The sequence below is a fragment of the Lissotriton helveticus genome, chromosome 2_1, assembly GCF_964261635.1.
Source record: "Lissotriton helveticus chromosome 2_1, aLisHel1.1, whole genome shotgun sequence".
NCBI classification, from domain to species: Eukaryota; Metazoa; Chordata; class Amphibia; order Caudata; family Salamandridae; genus Lissotriton; species Lissotriton helveticus.
In genome coordinates this window covers 1,165,946,325-1,165,970,020 of record NC_136059.1, presented here as the reverse complement: position 1 = coordinate 1,165,970,020, position 23,696 = coordinate 1,165,946,325, and positions in this window count along the sequence as shown.

Genomic DNA, 23,696 nt, shown 5'->3' with positions numbered 1-23,696 from the left:
TAAATTGATGTTTGAAATTTTAAATCGATTCTGAATTTTCTTCCAGGCTGTGTATGCAGATTGAATAATTTGAAATCTAGTTTTCTCGTAGTAGCTTGTTTCTAAGGTCTTAACAAGTCTTTGTCGAGCGTGTACACCTAGAAGCATCTCATAAATTGTGGGGTTGAAGGCATTAGATCTTACGGTTTTGGCAGTCACAAGTATATCCATGTGCTGGAATAAAGCAGCCAAATTATATAATAAAAGGTTCGTCATGCCCCACCCTCCCGTAAGCTTCGGAAGAATCATCCATTTTAATGCTCTTCTGGGCCTTTGGTAGCTCCATAAAATCCGAAAGCAAACCTGTTCAATTTTAGAATACAGAAACTGTGGGAAAAAATATGAATTTAGGGAAAATGGACATTTTGATGACATTTCATCAACCATATAGCGATAAATGCAGGTGATCTAACCTCTCCAGAGAGGTACTAACTGTGTGAACAACATGTAGTATGTTAAGTTCCGGAATGCGTTCTACATCAGGTGTTATTCTGACTCCCAAATAAGTGGCTTCTGGAATAGTTATGATATCAGAAGGGCGGGATTTGTCAGAGTGTAGACAGTGCGTCTTGTCCACGTTCAATTTGTAGTCAGATATGTCACCAAACCATTTTGCACACGTACCCACAGTGGGAGGGGCGAGTCTTAGATTACTGGTAAAAGTTGCTATGTCATCTGCAAAAGCCATAGTTTTATATGGGATACTATTCACAATAGCGGGCTCAATATTTATTTCCCTTTCAAGTTGTTCTAAAAAGGGATCAATATAAAGTGAAAATAAGTATTGGAGAACAAGGGCAACCCTGTCTGGTGCCCCGGGTAATACTAAATGTTTGTGAATTTTGTCCAGCAATACGAATAGTTGTCTCTGGTGAAATATATAAAACCTGAATAGCCTGAATAAATTCCGGGGTGAATCCCTTCCATTGCAAGACGGACCACAGGAACCACCAGGAGACCCTGTCAAACGCTTTTTCTGCATCTAACAGGATCATCCCGAGTGGGGATCCTGTGGCCTGCGCCCAGTCGAAAATGGTAATTGCTCTTTTGACATGATCGGTGGTATCTCTTCCCGGGATGAACCTGTGTTGTCTAGGGATACTAAAGGGGTTTTTAAGATACAGAGCCTGGAAGCAATTATTTTTGCATAGATCTTGCTATGTGCCGTAATGAGTGTGATTGGTCGATAAGAGCTAGGATTAAGTTCCGACTTCCCCTTTTTCTTAAACACTATAATCGTAGTATTTTGCCAAGATCTGGGACTCTGACCCCGTTGAGCAAGCTGAAACAAGGATATTAAAATTGGTTTTAGCATTTGCCGAAATACCCTGAAAAACTCAAGGAGAATTCCGTCTGGACCTACTGCTTTGCCAGAGGCGAGGGATAGAATCGCGGCCTCAATTTCATCCCATGTAATTGGATTAGTTAGAATCTCGTTCTGTTCTGCGGTAACTTTTAGCGTAGTTATGTCATTTAAAAACTCATAATACTGCTAGTGGTAGCTTCTTCTTCAGCCGTATAAAGCTGGCTATAGAAATTATAAAAAGTACTAAGTATTTCTTGCTGGGTATCCACTATTTGACCTTGCGGGTCTTTTATCCTACTGATACTATTCATCACGATTCTTTGTTTGATACGTTTAGCTAGAAGTTTCCCAGTTTGTTCCCTAAGTTCGAAAATACTTGAGCCATACTGTATATACTTAGAGGCGAGCTCTTCGGCATAAAGTAAGTGTATTTTGGATTTAATGGCAGATATTGAATTTAAGCATTCTTCAATGTCTTGGGCTGTACTGATCTTCCTAATGAGCTCTAATTCAGCAGATGTCAATTCGCCAATCCAATGTTTAATCAGATCTTTGATCTTCTTCTGATGATATATGGAAAAACTGAGCGTTTCACCGCCCACAGCAGCTTTAAATGCTTCCCATACAATGGTTTCAGGGGCAGTACCGTTAATAATATAAAAAAATTCAGAGATCCATTTAGCCATATGTTGGCAGTAGGTCTCTTCCAATAGGAGTTTTTTATCAAAGGTCCAAACTTTTAAGTGCTTGGATAGCCCATGTAATGGAATCTGAATAGTTAGTGGATTGTGATCTGAGATAAGTCTCGGATATAGGTTGATATCAACTATATCCGCTAGTTGTTGTGAACAAAAAAAATTATCTAACCATACAAGCTTCTTATGCGGTGCTGAAATAAAAGTATATCTAGGCTCCCCAGATCTATGTCGGTGCCATATATCCACTAAGCCATGTTCTTTACCTAGGCCCTGTAGTGCCTTAAAAGTCTTAGGCTTACGACAAGAGTAATGCATGCCACTAGCTAGAGTAAAGTTATGCTCTAAATGAATGTTAAAAACGCCACAAATGACCAAAGGGGATGGCCAAGTGGCTAATTCGACATTAATATAATTCAAAATTTCAGGGTCATTTAGGTTGGAGCCACATATGGAGCAAATTGTAAAAAGAGAGCCGCAAATGTCTTCCTCAAGAACCATCCATCGCCCCAGCCGATCCTCTTTCTTGCGTCTACAGACGATAGTCCCATGTCTCGCTAAAATTGTTACCCCTCGGGTATTGGTCCCTTGATGTGTAAAGGCTAATAAGTCAAGCCCCAGATCTCTAAGCCAATTACGGTTGAACCAAGAAATACGTGTTTCTTGTATGCAGAGTACTTCAATTTCTAACTGTTTGATTATTTTAGCAAATAGATTCCTTTTTTTGCAATTGTTGAGCCCGCAAATATTAATGGTACAAACAGACAGTTTATCTCTACCCATACTCAATATGAAGTTGCTGAATAACCCCTTGATTTCTAGGATGATCTCCCTCAGAAATTTTGGGCATCGCTGACTTAATCATTATAATAATTATTTCTCTGTTCGCATAAAGATGTACATACAAATCAAATTGGTAAAAGATGTTGTGTGCACCCCACCCCATACCCCCAGCCCACATGTCCCACCCTCCCCGAATACCCCCTCCCCGAGACCCTCCCCCTTTCAAGAGGCTTAGGAAACCCAGTCCCTGGTGATGTCGACCAAAACTCCACCCCCTACCAGCGTTGAATTCTCCTCCCCACCCTAAGGTGAACCAAACCGGGAACCAAACCGGAAGAAAAATATCGGAGAACCATTTAACAATTATCAATTGTAGAGCAAGAGAGAGAAATAAAACAAAGAAAATTGGGGGAAGATGGCGGCCATTGCTGTGGCTGAGTGAGCCGACTCGCTCAACTCCTCCAGATGAACCTTTCCTCTCTTCTTTCCTTGTAACCTCTGAATGATATAATTTGCAAGCACTCACCGCATAATTTGCTGTCTGCTCCGACTGTTTTCCCGCATGATCAGGCGATCCTGGCCCAGGCTGTGGGGTGTGCCGCTGCAGTGTCAGCTTGTTCCACTGAAAATCCCTGGTGTTCTCTCCCCGCCTATACGTACTGTCTATCTATCTAAACATATGCCGCTGAAGACCGGGACGAGAGGTATCAAGAACCGCGGCCAGCCACAAGCCGTTCCGGATGCAGTGGCGGCTACGGCGATTTTGGAAACAAAGAAACGCTGCTCTGTGAGTACTCCTGTGGGGGGTCCTTCGAATCTCGGGGGACCAAGTAAGACGACTATCAAAACTGTTCCTGCCCTGTTTAAGGCACAGCGAGACAAAAACAAAATGACAATCTCCAAGCGTAGCGAGAAAGTGAAACCCAATATGCCATCAAGTATGCCCCCTCCACTGATAACGTCTCCAAATACAGGGCCCTCACAAGCCAAGTTAATTACTTCTGAACCGAGTGTGGGAGCCCCGAAACATGATAATGGCAGGTCAATTGCAGCTGGGAGCATGGGGGAGTCTGAACTTGCTCCCTCCCAAGTGACCAAGGAAGGTACAGACATCCCCACATTTCCAACTGAGGGCATTATGGGGCCTGTCGTTTCTTCGGAAGATTGTCAGATTAAGCCCTCTTCTGTGCACATGGTGCTTCTAGATGGCACAGGGGGGGTTGAAACTGAAACTGCAACCTCTAAAGATGAGGAGACTGTCGATAAATTCTATTCCTTATCTGATTACTCCCAATCCTCAGGTGATTAACATCCAGTTAATGACTGGGAAGCTGATGAAAGTGATTGTAGCAGTTTACATTGGGAGGAGGAAAACAATAGAACTCTACTGGGCCAGGGCGTGACTGTTAACCCACCTGACTCTTTGGCATCAGCAAACCAATTAAAGGGAGCAGCTGCTGGCACTGCGGGCACAATGTCATGGGATTATTCTTTCTCACCTAGCTTGAATAATAATGAGATTTCTGCTGAGTCCCAACCGGTTGGCAACAGCCAGGCGACTGATAAAAACCTAGATGAAATAACACTTCCCGTCATATACCAAACCATTATGGCCCTTTGAGAGGAAACCAAATTGGAGAGCTTAAAAACACAGGGTGCTTACCGCAAGCGCCAAAATTCCATAATGCGAGTTGCTAAGTCTTGCTCCGATTTCTCTACCCGAATGGTGGAAGCTGAGACTAGAATTTCCCAGCTAGAGGATGAGCTAAGCGCCCAAAAAGCTCTTACAGAAACTTTCAAATCAATTAAGGATGATACAGTATGGAAGTTGACGGACATTGAAAATCACGCAAGGAGAAACAATCTCCATATTCTGGGCCTCCCAGAGGGTAAAGAAGGTGGCAATGCTCGGCAATTTGTGGTGGATCTTTTCTGTGAAGCATTTCCTGAACTCCAACATTGGGAATGGCAAACACAAATTCAGAGGGCTCACCGCTTCCCCTTCAATATTCGCAAGAAAATTGGTGTTGCGACTGAACAAAGACCTTGTGCAATTCTTATATCACTCAACAACTTTTTAGCCAGGGAAAATCTGTATGATTTGGCCAGACCGGATAAAAAGCGTACAGCCAAGGGATGTGACTTTTTTGTGCGACCTGATTTTTGCCAGGTTACGGTAGAGAAAAGGTGGCTCTTGCGCCAACTGATACTGGCATTTCAAGCCAAAGGAGCTCAGGCTTTCCTTCTGAGCCCTGCACAACTGAAGGTTATTTTCCAAGGGCAAACACACTTTTTTTTGTCTGAGATTCAAGCGCAAGAATTCCTGTCCAATATGTAGCCTAGTCAGGGGGGGTACCCATTATTTACTTATAACGGGAATCAAATCTTGCTGAGTTTATCTATAGGAAACCTGCTGGTCTTATTCCTTAGATATTTAAGAGGGAAAAAAACTATAGTGTTTTCAGTGAATAAATATATATTTATATATTCCAAAAGCAACTCCATTTTACTAAGGCAGGAAAGGAGAATCCTGTTGTGAGGCTTTTACCAGAGAAAATAACTGAGCCCAGCACCGACTTCTACTCAAGTTTGGATATTTATTCATCCGCTTGCAGCAAAACCACCCATATCCTTACGCGTTTCAACATGTGCTGTCTTGATCACAGGTGAGTGGTATTATGTGCTCCAAGTGGTCACATGACCTGTCTCTCAAACTACAGGCCCCAGAATGCACTTGTGTGTTTGTCCCAAACGTGGCAAAATGCAAAGTTCAATATTTTGCTGAATAACATTTTTAAAAGCAAATGTCACGAAATAATGAGGTGCATACTGCTAAAGTAAAGTGCAAACAGGCACATGTATCAAAGGATTTTGCGATCGCAAACAGTGCAAATCACAAAAATCGGCCGTTTGCGATCGCAAAATCCTCTTTTGGAATGCATGAAGGTTCAAGGCCCTCGCAATTTAAGAATTCGCAAATATTTGCGAATTCTCAAATTGCGATTGCATTTAAGGAATCGCAATTTGCGATTCCTTAAATGCAATGCATGAAACATTTAAAAATTGCGATTTCGCAATTAAGGGGAGCAAATTACCATGAGGTTGAACCTCATGGTAATTTGCGAAAACTTTGAAAAATGCACTTTTGTGCATTTTTCAAAGTTTCATGTTGTGCCCACACATGCCCTAAGGGCATGTGTGTGCACAACATATGTGCACAGATTGATTTCAGGGGTGTAACAGGGTGTCCTTTGGACACCCCTGCACCCTTGAAATCGCATTTTCAATTTGCGATTCGCTAATTGCGAATCGCAAATTGACAATTTCTTCCCATTCATTCCTATGGGCCTCTAGGCCCATAGGAATGAATGGGGAGGTATTCCTTAATTGCGAGTCGCAATTAAGGAATAATAAGTAATCGCAAATTTTAAAGCAATTTCTTGATGCATTGCATTTTGCAATTCCTTAATTGCGATTCCTTATTTTTCGCAATTAAGGAATCGCAAAATGCAATAATGATGTATGTGCCTGTAAGTGCGTATTGACACTGCTCATGCTTGGTACTTGCTTGGGATGCGGTGTTGCATCACAACTATATATAGTTTTTTCCCCACTTGCGCAAACTCCACGGATCCCCAGGCAGTTACACGGGGGGCCTCGCTGTGCCTCTAGAGGGATGCACAGATTTCACAAGTGGCCCAAAAAACAGATTTCTGGCCCCAGGACACATGCTCACCCCTCCTTTATATTATGTGAAAGTGGTGTGACAAAATATACAGCATAGATAATATATACGGGAGAAACAATGTAAGAAGCACAAAACCAAGATGGGAAAAACAAACTTGCATTTATTGCTAGTTATACATATTCATATTAAAAACCTTAGATACAAAGACATAAAACCCAAAAATTCATCTAAACAATCAATCGTATATAGATAATGTACTCATAACACAGTTGTGCAAAAAAATATATTAAAACAGTGGCAAACAATATAAATTTATCGACGCGCGTTTCGGCGTTTTCACAGGAACGCCTTCTTCAGGAGCCACGATAATTTCTGAAAAACATTTATTAAAACACATTTAAAACAATGTATGTACAGAGGAGTAATTACAAACTCCTATCGACAGTCAAAAAAAATGTCTTTACATATAATTGTGCTTACATCTCATTGCCTCCCTACTTGTGCAGCTAAACAGTGTAGCTACATAAGGTACAAACTTGATCAATATATATTTGAGCAGTGGTATCTAAATGAAAATCAAGATGGATATCAAAGGAATTCCCAACATGTGGATGTTTAAGGAAGAAGGGAAAGATAAATTCCCAATTATTATATATACATATTATGTGAAAGTGGTCAGGAAACCTATCACCTGACCCCTACACTGAGTTTGCAAAAAAATGTTCAGCCCGAGGACTGTTTCCCTGACAAACAAAAGGGTGGCAGCAACTTTTCTGTGAAGGTACAGCCAGCCAATTTGAAGTTTGCCAGTGCTCATGAATCCATGGATTACCAGTGAGGGAATCCTTGAGTAATTCACATCCCCAGATATACCAATTTGTTCTTCAGTTAATGTCTTGAAAACTACTGAACAGATGTAAACCGAATCCCAAAAAGTGTGATCTGCCTACCAACATTTAGCATCCTGCCAAATTTGGTGTAATTCCTTCCAGCGGTTCAGGCTGTAGGCTTGTTCAAAGGTCCTATGGCACTGAACAAGGGGAAAACTTGTTTTGGGTCCCCTCTTTTTTCTCAACCCCCACTTTATGGATCACCCCAAAAGTTTTCAGACTCAATCTGAAGTACTGGGCACATTTTTGGGAAAATTTCTTGGAGATTCATCAAGCAGCGCCAAAGATATAGGCACCTTAAAATGACCTCTTACTATGGAAAATAGGTCCTAACTATAACTACCTACTGCTAACCTCCAGTAGGTAAAATATATATCTATTTTACCCAGTGTGGGTTGCCACTGGGTAGTTATAGTTTGGTCAGCTGATCCATAGGGAAAGAACTTCTTTTGTAACCTTCAAGCTCCTCACCCACACACACAAGGCACTCCACAACACCGGACCAACATACCTCAACAGACGACTCGGCTTCTACATACCCACCCATGAGCTCTGCTCTGCCGACCTCGCCCTCACCACAGTCCCCCGCTTCCGAAGAGCGACCTCCGGCGGCAGATCGTTCTCCCACCTCACCTCCAAGACCTGGAACACCCTCCCCATCCACCTACGGCAGACCCAAGACCTGCTGACCTTCAGAAAACTCCTCAAGACCTGGCTTTTCGAGCAGTAGCAGCATTCCCCACCCCAGCGCCTTCAGACCCTCATGGGTGAGTAGTGCCCTTTACAAATGATGTGATTGATTAATTGATTCATTGTTGCTAATACCTTTGGCCCCATTTGACAAATACCCACAAACTTTCCAAAAAGGGGCTGCTTTTTGATAGTTTGTGCATGGAAAGTTTCGGGGTAATACGTCAACTGCGTGCCGAGAAGAAGGTGGGTCCCATAACGCAAAATCACAATGCATTTTTGAGAGACTTTCTTAGGAAGAGCTACAGCAAAAACTGCTAACGGAATAACACCAAATTTGGCAGGAAGCTAGGTCTTGGTCCTACAATTCTGCTTTTTGTGATTTGGTGTAAATCCTTTCAGTAGTTTTTTTTAATTAAGGGTCAAGAATATTTGCATACGGTCTCTCGAGCCTTTTGAGAGAGCGCCAGTTCAAAAACTGTGTGTTCTGATTTGCGCAGGGAGCTTTATTTCTCTTGGGTCACTTCGCTCGTGCAGGAGACAGACTCTTGCGGGGACAAGTGTTCTGATTGGCTGCTGGCAACATCATAAGAATGTTGCTGGCAGCCATTACAGGACTCAGGACCCCCTGTCTTGAAGTAAAAAAAAGTGATAAAAGGAGGCCCGGTAGGGTATCTCCCGGGGCCACGATAAACAAACTTGATTTTTTTTTTCTGATCCTGCAGAAGTCCTTCTGTATTAGGGAAAGAAATTGCAGCTGGGCAGTATTCCTCAATTAAAGGCCCCGGGAGCCCAGCTATGGAGGAGCATTCTTTATTTAAGAGTAAGGGGGCATGCAGCCACCCTCGAGTAATTTTAAGCCCAGGGCGGCATTTCAGAAGGGAAGGGTTGAGCTCCACCTCCCTGAGCCTTTATGGGCACCACGTTGCCAACCTCAGAGCCACATGGCTTCCTCCATGGACCTTCTCTGGCCCTGGGTGCCCCATCCCCTAGGGCCAGCTCACTTGCTGTGTCCCAGGGAGTCTATCCCCAGGACACAGCAGTTTCCACGGCTGCACCAGCACAGACTGGAAGACTTGTATTGGCTCCTACCTGGTAGGAGCACTTTTGAACCTCCCACCGTGTGGAAGCAAACACAAAGCCTTCTCCCTGGGGCAGGAGCTTTAAAAATGCTCCTGCTGGGCTGGGAGCAGACTTTGGATCTGTTTCCCTGACCACATTTGATGTGGACACAGAAACAGATCATGAGAACAATCGCATCTGGAAGGAGCAGCATAAGCAGCTGCTCCCTGCAGGTGGGAGCAATGCCGGCTCCCCAAGAATGCAGAGAGCTAACTGGGGCTGCAGGGGCCCCTGGGCTACCCTCGCAGCACCCACATTTGAGCATGTTGGGTGGTCTAAATGCACCCACCTTGAAATAATGCAGTCTCCAGGGAATGGAGGGCCGTGCATCCCCCTCCCATTTAAGGTAAGTAGCAGCTGATCTGCCCTTGAAAAAAATACCCTGGGGGATGGGGCTTAATAAGGCTTGGGGAGGGGGGCCACTTGGCCCCCTGTCCCCTTTAAAAACATGAGGAACTGGTGGATGTGGTCTCCAGTATCTAATGAGGTTTGGGAAATGGGTCCACGTGGCCCCAGTTCCCTTTTAAATACTAAAAACCCTGAGAAATGGGGCACCAGGGTCTACTAGGATTGGGTAAGAAGGCCACATGCCCCTGTTCCTTTTCAGAACATAAGGCCCTGGGGTGGGGTCCCCAGGGCCTAATTGGCTAAGGCGAGGGGCCACGTAGCCCGCCCCCCCTATAAAATACTAAAGGCCCAGGGGTATGGGGTTTCCAGTGCCTAATGAGGATTGGGCAGAGGGGCCATATGACCCCCCTCCCTTTTAAAATGCTTATGGCCATGGGGATAGGCCCTAAGGCCTAATGAGGCTCGAGAAGAGGACTAGCATGGCCCTCTCCCTTTAAAATACATAAGGCCCTTGGGGGTGGGGGGCCTTTGGACCGAATGAGGCTTGGGGAGGGGGGCACATGGCCCTTCTCTCCTTTTTTTTAATCATATTTGGCCATGTGGATGGGATACCCTGGGTCTGAAGGCTAACCCTATGCTACACACTGCAAAGGCTGTGCCTGGTGTGGGGTTGGCAGCCTGCTGGGGGTTTGGCCACTGGTACTGGCAGCAGGTCAAGCCCTGTGATCAACCCCGCTGCACATGGACAAAAGCTGTGTGCAGAGTGGAGTTGGATGCCTCTGCAGAGTTGGAAGCAGTACCTGGAGGCAAAAAAGGCCATGCGGCTATTCCCATGCCAAGCACGAACAAAGGCCATGCATGGCGTGGCATTGGCTGCCTCTGAGTGGCTGACCCCAGAGGTCCAAGGCAGGCCAACCCCACACTATTGGCAAGAGGGCACTTGACCCCTCCCAGGTGGCTTTAGGCTCCAGTTACCGCATCCCCAGCGCCTGCCAACATATGTATTGGGGGAGAAAGGCATGCAGCCCACCTTGCCAGGCCATTCTTGGCCCCGGACTCTATCCTCTGGGACCAGCAACATATTTAGGGAGGGCATGCGTCCCCCTCCACAGGCTCTTTTTAGACCAGGTGACCCAATACCACTGGGCCCAGTCATATATTTGGAAGGGGAGGGGGCATGTGATCCACCCTTCTCTGGGTCACTTTAGGCCCCAGGGACCCCATCTGCCAGGCCCAGTGCATCTTTAAGGGAGAGGTGGGACTGGGCCCTTTCCCAGGCCACTTTTAGGCTCTGGGGAGTCCACTCCCTGCGCCAGCCAACATATTTATTGGGGAAAGGGGCACACCACTCTCTCACCATGCCAATTTGGGCCCCGGGGACCCCATCCTCTGAAAAGGGGCCCTCCAACAAAGGGTGGGAGCTGTGGTGCCCACCCAGGACACCCACCATCCATTTGTTGGGGTCATTGGGGAGCCAAGAGCCCCTGCTACTCCTGCAAGATCCCTGCATTCAACAGGAGCTGGCTTTGCTCCTGCCCACAGGGCGCTTGCCCTCAAAACTGATGTTTGTACTTCGGGACCTGACCCGGGGCTTTAAAAAAACAAGTGATGAGAACAAGCTTGTTGTTTATTTGCGAAATTTTAGATTCTCCATGAATTTGCAAAAACATTTACAAAAAGAAAAAAATTGGGCCCCAAGCGGTGTCCTTCTGGGACCCCACCACCAGGCCTAGGGCTCAGGGTATTCCCTCTTGTGTTTATTTTTTACTTGTTTTTAGAATGTGAGACCCAGTCCTTAGTCCTAAAAGTGGCTCCCACCACTTCCTGGTGGAGGTAGTTGCAGCAAATCAGATCTTAGTTTGAGATCTGTCGGGATCTGCTGAATTACTGCACCCCTAGATATGCAGTTACTTATCATTAATTGCTTAAAATCGACTGAACAGATTTGCACCAAAACAGAAAAAGAACTAAGTTCCGGACTTAGATCTAGCATTCTGCCAAATTTGGTGTAAATCTGTTCAGCTGTTTAGTCTGCAGCTGTGTCTAGAGTTCCTATGGGAGAATGAATGGGGAAAAGGCATTTTGGGACCCCTTGTTTCTCGGCTACCGCTTGATGGATCACCCTGAAACTTTCCACACACTAAGTAGGCAAACAAAAGAGCACTTTATGTATATATATATATATAAATACGTTTGTGAGGGGAATAACTGGCCTTCCAACATCCACGCCACTATTGCCCCTCTTTTACAATTTGGGATGTCAACGAATAGAGGACGTAGCACGATTTAGACCTGTGGCTTACTGGAGGAGACTGTGGGTCACCCCTGATCTCTCCCAGTATGCTCAGGCTTTTCTCGAAGTTAGAGATGCTGATAGCGCTAGTAGAATTCCATGGATGAAAGAGGCCAAGGCAGTCTACACCGTTATTGGCTTGAGCTCTCTGTGGGAGAATCCCGCTGCTAATGTTTTCCCGCCTAGAAAGGTTTTCAAGGAGTTATATTGGACCATGGTTTTTATGAAAAGTTCTAGGATCTGTATCAGTCCATCTCTTACAAGAAACTTCCTGGAGCTAAAACATGATATTCCTTATGAATGGTACTGGGATTTTATCACACTTCCTCTGCGATAGGAAACGTTATCACCAATTCAGGTTGGAAACGCTTCCTGTCAATTCGTTCACCGGCAAATGGCATGCCAATACCAGCACAAGGCACAAGTTGTCCATTTTGCCCATCTCAACCGGAAAGTATAGCACATATTTTGTTTATCTGTCTAGTGTACAAATATCCTAGGCACACCTGGCTGAAGCCTATTTGCCTGTTGATGGGCATTACCACTGGTGCAGAGGCACTAAGGATACTCAAAACAGATTATTCAGAACCTACTGTTATTGCTGTCGCAAAATTCTTACACTGGATGTGGGCAATTCGTGCGCTCAAGTTAAGCCAGAACTAAAAGTGTTTGTAACATATTTATATATACATATAGTTAAATTAATTCTGTGATGCTCATTGTACAATGGCCCTGAATCCTTTTTCTACACTTTTTCTAGCTTTTATTCTGTTTTTAGATAAATTATTGTGTATTTGGATGGACTAACTTGATGATGAATTCTTTTGCTGTGTTGTCCTGTCACTCATATGAGAATGGAATATCCACGTTTCTTAAACTTTTTTTAAATTTTAATGTATAGTCTTTTATGATATGTGCATCGAAATAAAAACCTTTTTGAATTGAATTGAATTGAATTGCCTTAAGGATTTTAAGGGCATTAGTTCAGTGCTCACACCCTCTGCTATCATGTCTTCTACAGAAGACCATTTTTACTCCTCCTACCAGGAAGTGGAGGAGGAATGGCCCCCCAACTTCTCCCTCCAGCAGTAGACCAAGCCCTCTCTCTGGCTACATCTAGGGCGCTGGCTCCTCTTAGGGATCAGGTTGATAAGCTGGCAAAAAACATCCCTGGGGTGTTCAGTGACCCAGATCTGGTGGTGGCGGGTCTCAGTAGCTCCGATATGGGGAATAAAAGGGCCGTTAAGCATAGCGTGGGGCACTTGGAAGGATTTGATCAATTTACGGAGACCTTCCTCAAGAGTGCGCAAACGATAAAACATGCACCCTGCCGGGAGGAGGAGGAGCCCAGAGAAAATTGCGACACTGTTACCACTATTATAGACCCCGATGGCGGGTTTCCCTTAGAGGGAGAGGGTGTATCGGAGGACAATTTCTCTTCCGATGAGGATAAGGACTCGGGGCATCCCTGGCATCCAGAGTCGCACTCCTCTCAGTCCCCGGTTGGGGACGGGGTCCACTGAGACATGTTCAAGCCTACCCAAATTTACCATTCTAGGTCAGTGGAGTGGACCCTTGATGCCAAAGTGGCAGAGTATGAGGTGGGGAAAATCCATCAACCCCTTGAAAGGGAGGTCAGGAATAGGATGATGAGAGAATGCCCCAGGCCCTCACTGAAGAGGAAGGTGGCACACACGCCTGAAATTGATGAGAAACTATGTACCTTTTTCTTCAAGTATATGAGGGATCCCAAGAAAGGAATCGATTGGTCTTCGACGTGGTAGGGCCCTTGACCCAAATTATTCAATTGGCGGAGCGTTCAAAAGAGTCAGGATCCCCTGTGTCCATGGATTTTGTGGCTGGTTGGGCGTACTAAACCCTAAAACACTACCCCCTCCACTACCCAAACACCACTGCACTACCCGAAACCCCAAAACACTACCTCCAGCACGACACTCTACACTACCCAAACATAACTGCACTACCCTAAACCCTAAAACACTACCACCAGCACAACTCCCTACACTATCCAAACACAACTGTACTACCCTAAACCCTAAATCTATCCCTCCCAGCACAACCCCCTACACTACACAAACACCACTGCACTACCCTAAACCATAAGCACTACCCCCAGCACAACCCCCTACACTACACAAACACCACTGCACTGCCTTAAACCCTAAAACACTACCCCCAGCACAACCCCCTTCACTACCTAAACACAACTGCACTGCCTAAACCCTAAAACACTACCCCCAGCATGACCCCCTTCACTACCCAAACACAACTGCACTACCCTAAACCCAAAAACACTACCCCCAGCACGACCCCCCACACTACCCAAACACCACTGCACTACCCTAAACCCTAAAACACAACCCCCTACATTACACAAACACCACTGCACTACCCTAAACCCTAAAAAACTAGAACCCAGAACAACCCCCTACAGTACACAAACACCACAGCACTACCCTAAACCTTAAAACACTACCCCTATACTACACAAACACCACTGCACTACTGTAAACCTTAAAACACTACCCCCAGCACGAGCCCTACACTACACAAACACCACTGCACTACTCTAAACCCTAAAATACTATCCCAGCACTACCCCCTACACTACCCAAACACCACTGCACTACCATAAACCCTAAACACTACCCCAGCACAACCCTCTAGGCTACACAAACACCACTGCACTACCCTAAACCCTAAAACACTACCCCCAGCACGACACCCTACACCACCCAAACACCACTGCACTACCCTAAATCTACCCCATCACGACCCCCTACACTACCCAAACACCACTGCACTACCCTAAACCATAACACACTACCCTCAGCATGACCCCCTACACTACACAAACACCACTGCACTACCCTTAACCCTAAAATACTACCACCAGCATGCCCCCTTCACTACTCAAACACCACTGCACTGCCCTAAACCCTACCCCAGCATGAACCCCTACACTACTGCACTAACCTAAACCCTAAAGCACCATCCCCAGCATGACCCCCTACACTCCCTAAACACCACTGCACTAGCCTAAACCCTAAAACACTACCACCAGCATGACCCCCTACACTACCCAAACACCACGGCACTACCCTAAACCATATAAAAGAAACCCCACCCCATGCCCAATCCCCCTTACCTCTCACTCCTCGTGGTTCCTCTCTCCTCGTGGTTCCTGCTTCACGTCGTCCATGAGGGGCGGTGCACGTCGTTGTGAGGAAATGGAACAACCTCTGTTTCCTTACAATGACGTGGATCGTCTACATGTTTTTAGAATGCATGGATATTTACCATACATACATTTACAACAAAATTAGTTGTAAAGGCATGCTTGGTAAATGACCATGTGTTCTAAAAAAATGTGTAGTAATGACTTTGCGATGTACAACGCATGCGTGGTAATGCATGTGTTGTAATGGTATCGCGAAGTAAAAAAGTCATTGTAAAAGCTGTTTACCGATCAAAGCTGGCCCCTTTTCTTCAGTAAGACGTTTATTTGATTAATTAGGAGGAAGGAATGTGTTTTTTTTGTAAGTGCATTCCCGGCTGTTGTATTGTGAAAGTGTCCGCGTGGCCTGGTTTCACTTCCGGTGAGAGAGTGGAAGAGTCTGTATGGATCCAAAGGAGTTCTGTTGTTGGACAGGGCCGGCACGACACATCATCAGAAAACATAGCTAATGGAAAGCGTCCTCCCTCAAGTGTTGAGCAATGCCATGAGAGGTCAACGAGTGTGCGTCCCACCGCAGTATGACCGTACTGCGTGACCCATGTGTCGCCTCCAGGGTACGGCAGGCAGAAGCTGCATCGCAGGTCCTGTTGAAGACTATTGTAGCACTAATTCTACATGTTGGTACTAGGGCATTTTAACTTCGTTGTTCCTGCCAGATACAAAGAGAAGATCCTGTGTTATTCAGTGCCCTTGTTACCTTTTTTGTATGTTGTGGTGCTTGTCACTTCACTGCCCCGCAGGTGCACACGACTGGGCACCCCACCTCGTGTGTCATCTGCAGGGCCTCTGCCCTCGGATCACCGGTTTCGGTTTCTGGTGTGGCAACATAAACAGTTGCTCCCAAAGGACTAGCCTGAGGAATATCCCCTGCACCAGCATTCCACGGAAATTGTTTCCTAACTCTCCCACGTTGACGAGGACGTCATAATAGCACAGCTCCGCTTGCGACACCGTATGACATCATCGGAGCCACAAGAGGACCTCGTCGGCATGCTGAACGTCAGTTCCACCCATTTTTTCCGTGCCACCGAGGCAAACAGGCAGACCGAGACATTTTCACATGTAGACATAGTATAATAAAAAAAAAAAAATATATATATATATATATATATATTCACTAAAAAAAAACATAGGTTTCAGGCACATTATAGTTAGAAAATAGCATTTAAAAAACCTTAGAAATTCACTGAAAAAACCATAGGCTTCAAGCACGTTATAGTTATAAATTAGCATTTAGAAAACCTTATCAGTGATGTCATGAGTGATGTCACTGACCATGTCATGAGTGATGTAATATGTGACGGCATCAGCAGTGCATTGCGGGTGTCTGAGTTATAGTTAGCTGAACTAAATATAACGGGGGATTTCTATGGTTTTGTACGAGTGAAATGTCCAACTAACTATAACGCCCCTGAAACCTATGGTTTTTTATGATGGTGAACAAGTTGCAATAAAATATGCACTATAATATTGGAGTCCATGTCCAGAGTTTGATTCAAAATCTATGTAACAGGATAGGTGTGGCTATATGTATATATATATGTGTCTCATATGGAAGGGGTTTAAGGATGAAGCCTTGAAATTTATTGATGACATCAATGTAAACAATTTAAATCTTAGGTTTACGGCCACCATTGACAAATCCATGGTTGCATTTTTTGATGTATTATTATATGTTGATGGAGGTGTCCTACAGACCATGTTGCATAGGAAGTCTACTGCCGGAAATTCAATTCTTCATGTCCACAGTACACATCCTAGGCACCTGATCAATGGCATTCCGTATGGCGAGTTCATCTGCATACGTTGTATTTGTAGCTCTGAACCAATATCCAGAAAGTGTCAGATGGAGGCATTCCAAAGATTTCTGAACAGAGGCTATACTAAAAACCAACTGACTATTGCTTTAAACAAAGCTAATGCCAGACAAAGGGAGACTCTACTTCAGCCTAAGTCTGATAAAAAGATTGACATAACTGTTTCTGATAATATTGTACAGTCTATTCGGCTTATAACTACTTTTAATACTCAGGAGCAGGCAATCCGTAGAATTATTTATTCTGAATGGCCTATTGTTTTAACTGACAACATTCTGGGTCCAATCCTGCCAATGTTGCCAGCCATTACATTTCGACGGGCTCCCTCTATGAGGGACGCTCTTGTAAAACCAATGCCAGAGGTAAATGCTAAAAGTACTTAGCTTATGAAAACTGTTTTTTTTAAGTTTAAGTGTAGTTCTTGCCGAGCTTGTACATTTGCTAAAAATTGCACTCACTACACTACACCTTTTAGTGATAAGAAGATTTCTATTCAGGAACACCTAGCATGCCGTTCAGAATATGCAATTTACAAACTGAAGTGCACTTGCAATTTAGAATATATCGGCAGCACGAAGCTCCCGGTTCAAAAGCGCATCCTTCAGCATGTTAGGGCAATTGTCAATTCCCTCCATAATTATCCAGTAGCGAGACACTTCAGGTCAGTTCACGACAATAAACTTAAAGACCTGGAGTACACAGTCTTGGGATCTGTCCCCAACCCCGGACGGGGTGGGAATCGAGACAAGCTCCTAAGACAAAAGGAATCCCAATTTATTTTAGCTCTCGACACAAGAGTCCCCAATGGCCTGAATATGAACGAAGATCTTCATAATTTTCTGTAGAGTCTTTAGTTTAGCCCCCCACTTTTGTGTACATATACTGTGGTTTTTAATAGATCAGGATAATGATAAAGTCTATCACTTTTGATGTCATTCTTACTTTGTACCATATTAGCTCTGATATGTGACTGTAGGCACATTTGCAATTTAGGATTGCTTAAGCTTAAGCAATCCAGGAGTTCTTTCTTCTCTGCTGCTAATAAGAATATTTGTTTGTTGCACATTATACACTTTTTTGCACAGCACTATTTTGCACAGATCAGACATTTGGCACTTTTTGTCCATTTTCTACAGTCATTGGATAGTTGTAAATAAGGCATTTTAACTATTTATTGTGGGTTTTTATTAGCAGAGATTTCCGTTTTTAACATTAGTGGTTTTATCTTCAGACATATATTAATTAGTTATTGACACGATCGTATGAAATCTGTATTTGTACTTTATATATTGAATGTCTCTGATGTTGTTTGTTGATTGATAACCATGCACACAGGTGCTGCTCCAAAACTTCGGAAATTCTGCTTAGTATAAATATATGTGTTGAAATTGCCTTCTCACAACGAGTACTTTGAATGTGTTGTAATGTATTGGTATATGATGATGCTGCTCAATTTCAGGTAGATATGGCTATGATAAGGTTATTTTGCACTATGCAGTTATTCAATCTATCATCTGCTATTCGCACTATGCACTTAATTTTATTGTATTTTGCACAGCAAGTAACTTCTGACCTGATTATAATAACAATATGTCAGCAAATGGTACAATTTTATACACTATGTATTTATTACTTGAGCTGCTATATGCATTTTGCACTTTAAGTACCATGGTATTTCCCGTACATCAGCTGCCAAAGTCTGTTGTCTAGTTTCATTGTACAGCAATCAGTTAGCCTAAAGTTAGAACGTTACTACTCCTAAACTGAGAAAAATCCAAACTTTAAGACTTTAGGTATTCACAGAAGGCATTTAGGAGTCCTAAAGTTAGGAGTCCTAACTTTACTACTACTAAACTGAGAAAAATCCAAATTTCAAGACTTTCGGTATTCACAGAAGGCATTTAGGAGTCCTAAAGTTAGGACACCTTACTTCTGTGAATACCGAAATGAGTAAGTGCCTTCTGTGAATACCAAAATGAGTAAGTGCCTTCTGTGAATACCAATATGGTAGTAAGTTTAGGATTTTGTCTTAAGTTAGTTCTGTGAATCGGGCCCAGCCATATTGTTTACACCACGCTGAGAACCAGGAGGAGATCAGGACCAACCTACTTGCTTATCTGCAAAAGGTGCATCACCGGTTGCATTCATTTTGTGGCTTCTACCAGTAAATTCTTCTCCACAGCAACAAATTCTTTTCAGTCATCCTTGGGCAAAGGAGTATCCTGCCTCGTGGATATGTCCCCGGCTGCAGGCCTCTATCTCGTTCTGCTGGAAATTTTTGACTTCCATTTCAAACACTAAGGCTGAAGGTAGAAATCTTCACCGCAGCTTCAACCCAAGGATATCTCCCTATTGGAACTAGCCCTTTTTGCAGGCTTATCCCCAAACATTTTGCCTTCCTCCTGTATTTTTTCTGATCTATTTTTGTTGGTTTTATGACTCTGGGCACTTTACCACTGCTGATCAGTGTAAAGTGCATGTGCTTTCTCTTGTAAACTTGGTAGGAGTGGTCTACACCTGTTTGGCATATTTAATTTACCTGTATGTCCCTTTTACAGTGGTATCCTATATTCCCAGGGCCTGTAAATGTAATGTTACTAGTGGTCCTGCAGTGCTGCTTGTGCCACCCACCAAAGTAGCCTTTCAAACCTATCTCAGGTATCTGTCGCCGCAAGGCCTACACACGTAGTTTACTGTCACAATGACGTGACAGTTATAGTGGTTGCAACGTCTGAAACTCTACTTTTACTACATATATATGTCACCCCTAAGGTAGGCCCCAGTTAGACCTTTGGGCTGGGTGCTGTGTAGGTAAAAGTTAGGACATCTGCCTTTACTATGCGACATTTACTGGTAGTGACAAACAGCCTGTTTGGTTTCTTACTGCTGTGATGCTGCCCTCTCATAGGTGTGCATTGGGAATTTCCTGATATGTGATTCAGTGGTAATTTATAATATGAAATGGGTGGCGTGGCCATGTTTGCTATGTTTGGAATAGTAGTAACAAATCCTGCTGATTGGTGAAAGCAGATTTGTTATTAACATTTTAGAAACCCTACTTTTAGAAGTGGGCAGTTCTGTCTGCTTATGATTGTTTGTGCCTTGCCTTGTCATGTAGTCAACGTCTGGTTTAGACTGACAGAAGAAGGGGATCTGTATTCACTCTAGACACTCACAAGGGGGGGTTGAGGTGTGTCCTGCCTTTCCTGGGTGATTCAGCACTAGGCTGCATTTAGAGTGGTGGGAGGAGTTGCATCTGCACTTGAATAGGGCTGTGCATGACTTTCATAATGCTGTCTCCGCCCCCCTGTAGTGTGTCTGGAGCCAGGGCTTGGGATTAAATGGGAGTGTTGTGCGCTTCTAAAAAGTGTTTGAAGTGCCCCCAGAACAAAGACTTTTGCAGTATAAGCACAGGAACTGTAACCCCTTATTTTTAGACACTGGGTGGGACTTAAGACCTGACGCTGCTGGCTCTACGAAGCACTGCTGAGCTGCAAAAGAACTCACTGGATTCCTTTGCTGAGTATTGCCCTGCTGCTATCCTTCTCCCTGACTCTGGACTACCTAGGCATTGCCGGGCTGCCAAGATGGACCACCCTTATTGCCTCTAGGGTGCTGGCCTCTTTGGTTTCTGATGCCTGCTGTGTGTTCACACTACCAGTGATCTCACATGTGGCCCAGCACTTGGTGGGTGCTGTTTGCTGCCCCTGGCCCCTGTAACCATAGCGCTTGGTGAAGCACTACATTGGGCCAATCAATTACCTTTGCATACAGGAGGAAAATAGAGCATGGTGAGTGCGTTAAAGGCTGCAGCCCAAGCCCGAAGCGTGTGCTCATCCTGCAATAAAACTGAGAGGGAGCGATGTGTATTGGCCTGCAGCGCGTGCAGCACTGCCCTTTCTTCCTCCTGTCTGAGCCACCGAGGAGAGCTGAAGTGGATGATGTGCTCTCCCTCTCCTGGTTGTGTTCCAGCATTTCTTTGGGCTGTTACTGGCAGCTGGGGCTCTGCTACATGGCCCAGGGCTGCCAGGCCCCCTGGCACACAGCAGTGCGGAATCCCGGGTCCGGGAGTTCAGCCGCGTTGCTGGGGCAAGGCTGACGCCAGAGGGAGGCACAGCCTAGCAGGAACTGGACCCTTGCAGGCTCCAATCAGCCACTGTTCCACGGAGGAAACATGCCCCCAAAGGCCAGGACCATGCTCCTCACTCTTGGCAGCCCCAGACAGATTCCTGCAAGGGCTGGAATGCCTCAGCCCTGGTTCCAAATTTGGAGCTTAGTAGGGCCTGATTGTTAGGCCAAGGAAGCTGCGTTGGCCAGCAGCTGCACTGTGCGGACGCGGACAGCTGCCCTTGCTGACCCAACAGTAGGAGAGTCGAAACAGGGCCTCCAGCTGGATTTGGCAGTGCCTGCTCCCCCTTGTTGATACATACCAAGGGGGGCAACGACTGGCCATACTTTTATACTTTTGCGTCGCATTCATCCACTGCCTTCCCTGCTGTAGATGGGCAGGTGGCCTAAGAGCCTACGTGGAGGGATCAGGGACACCAGATACCCATACTAGGTTTTGCTTATGTAATACATGGTGATATGCATATGTCGACCCAGCATTTATGGTCCTTGTGTGGATTACGGTACATTCTGTTACACCACAGGCCCTGATATTATAATATATGTCGTTTTTTTCTTACAGTATCAGGATACTGAATATTGTTTCAGAAAGTTGTCTTTATATGTTTAATGATGGTGTATTTGTAACATGTGTAATCTATGAGTAGTTACCCTATTGCACTATCTATGCTGTTATGACCATTGCCTAGTCGCAAAGTGATTTTATGATCTATGTGATGTCATGTCAAGTGCCCAGTGGCACAGTGATTTATGTGATTATGGTCTAAAATGTTTTCTGTACAATACAAAGGATATTTGTATATAAACTTGTGTGGAGCCTATTTTTGTGGTGTGCCTAGTAGTTTCACTGGTGTGTGTGTGTGAGTGTTGCACAAACGCTTTACATATTGCCTCTGTGATAAGCCTGACTGCTCTGCAAATCTACCAAGGAGGTGAGCAGGGATTATTGTATGTGCGTAACTCCCTTACCCTGACTAGAGTGGTGGGTTCTGCCTGGCTTAGGTGCATACTCTAGCCAAACATAAACACCATTTCTAACACTCCCGCTTTGGACACCTCCTGCAGCCTTGCCAAGCTGATCTTTACCTTCTCAGAAACTTTTTCCCAGACATTTTTCTAAGTCCAGAGGTAAGCACTCACCTGTTCCAATCCAGTTCTTGCATCTGAACTGTGTTTCATCATGATGGGCTATATTTTACAACTTTGACCTGGTCTCGCACCCCTAGATGTTCACGATGGTACTTTGATCTTTTAGACACTAGTTTTTACTAAAAACTTAAAACATTCTTAACTCCTGTTCTATTGAATGGGTTTTTGTCATTTTGGTGTCAAATAATTTATTAAAATATACTCTACTTTTTCTGAATTGGTGTGGGATTTTTCCTGTGTTGTGTTTTCACTTTATTACTGTTTGTGTTCTGAATAAATATTTTTCCCATTTCCTCTAAGTTAAGCCTGACTGCTTTCTATGTCAAGCTACCCAGGGTTAAGCACAGGTTAATTTGGTGACTCTTTTGGTTCACCCGGCAAGGGATTGTAGATGTTGCTTGACAAGGGCTCACTCCTCAGTATACCATCAAACCAATTTCTCACAACTAGTTAAAACCCGTGTGTAATGAGTTCTCTCTCATGGTATATCACTAATCATAGGGTTATTTGTCTATCAAGGCTACTGACTGAGAATGAACTGGATTCTCATCAACAAAGGTTTTCACATATGCGGCAAATGTAACAAATGCTTCAGGATGTCAGACCTTTCAGTCCTAATGACTATTAACCAGGACCAAGAAAGATTAGGAATTTCGATAATGTAATATGATGTCTGCTTTTGCACTGTTTACTCTTTGGTCATTCAATGTTGCCAAACTTATTTTAATACCTGCTGTATTCTTGTGTATACTCTGCACTCCAACGTTGTGTGATAAAACATGATGTTTTACTTCAGATATATTTGTCTGCTCTCTTAGGAGAAAGGGTGAAGGGAATCCGCTCAATTTCTTGTGTATGTGACAATTAATAGTACGTTCCTAATACATACTCCCTCTGGGTAAATTAACTGAAGTTTCTTGGGAAACAACCGGTCTGTTTGTCCAGTTCTGAAAGATGAATAGCTACACCTTCCTTTCCTTAGGACCAAGGGAATTTAAGGGCATATTATCAAGGACCGGTGTTGAAATTATCGCCATTTTATCGGCAGGAAACTGCCGATATAACGGCGATGATGGGCTTGATAATACGCCCTTGTTAATTCCCATAGAAGCCCATGTTCTGATGTTAACATGGGCTTCTATGGGAATTAACAAGGGCATATAATCAAGCCCATTATAGCCGTTTTATCGGCAGTTTCCTACCGATAAAACAGCGATAATTTTAACACCGGTCCTTGATAATATGCCCCTACTGTGTGTGGTTGGGATAGGTCCTGTCATGGAACACCCCACCTTTTCAAACTAACTAGTAAACATCCTTAACCTTGGCTTGCTACTTCTCTCTGTTAAAAACAGGGGGGCATATTACCAAGCCTGGCGATATTGGATTATTACTGCTTTAAGCGGCGATAATTATATCGCCCTATTAGCAAGCTGTCGCTAACTGATGTTAGCGACAGCTTTTAGGCGATAGCGAGCGGTTTGGGGCC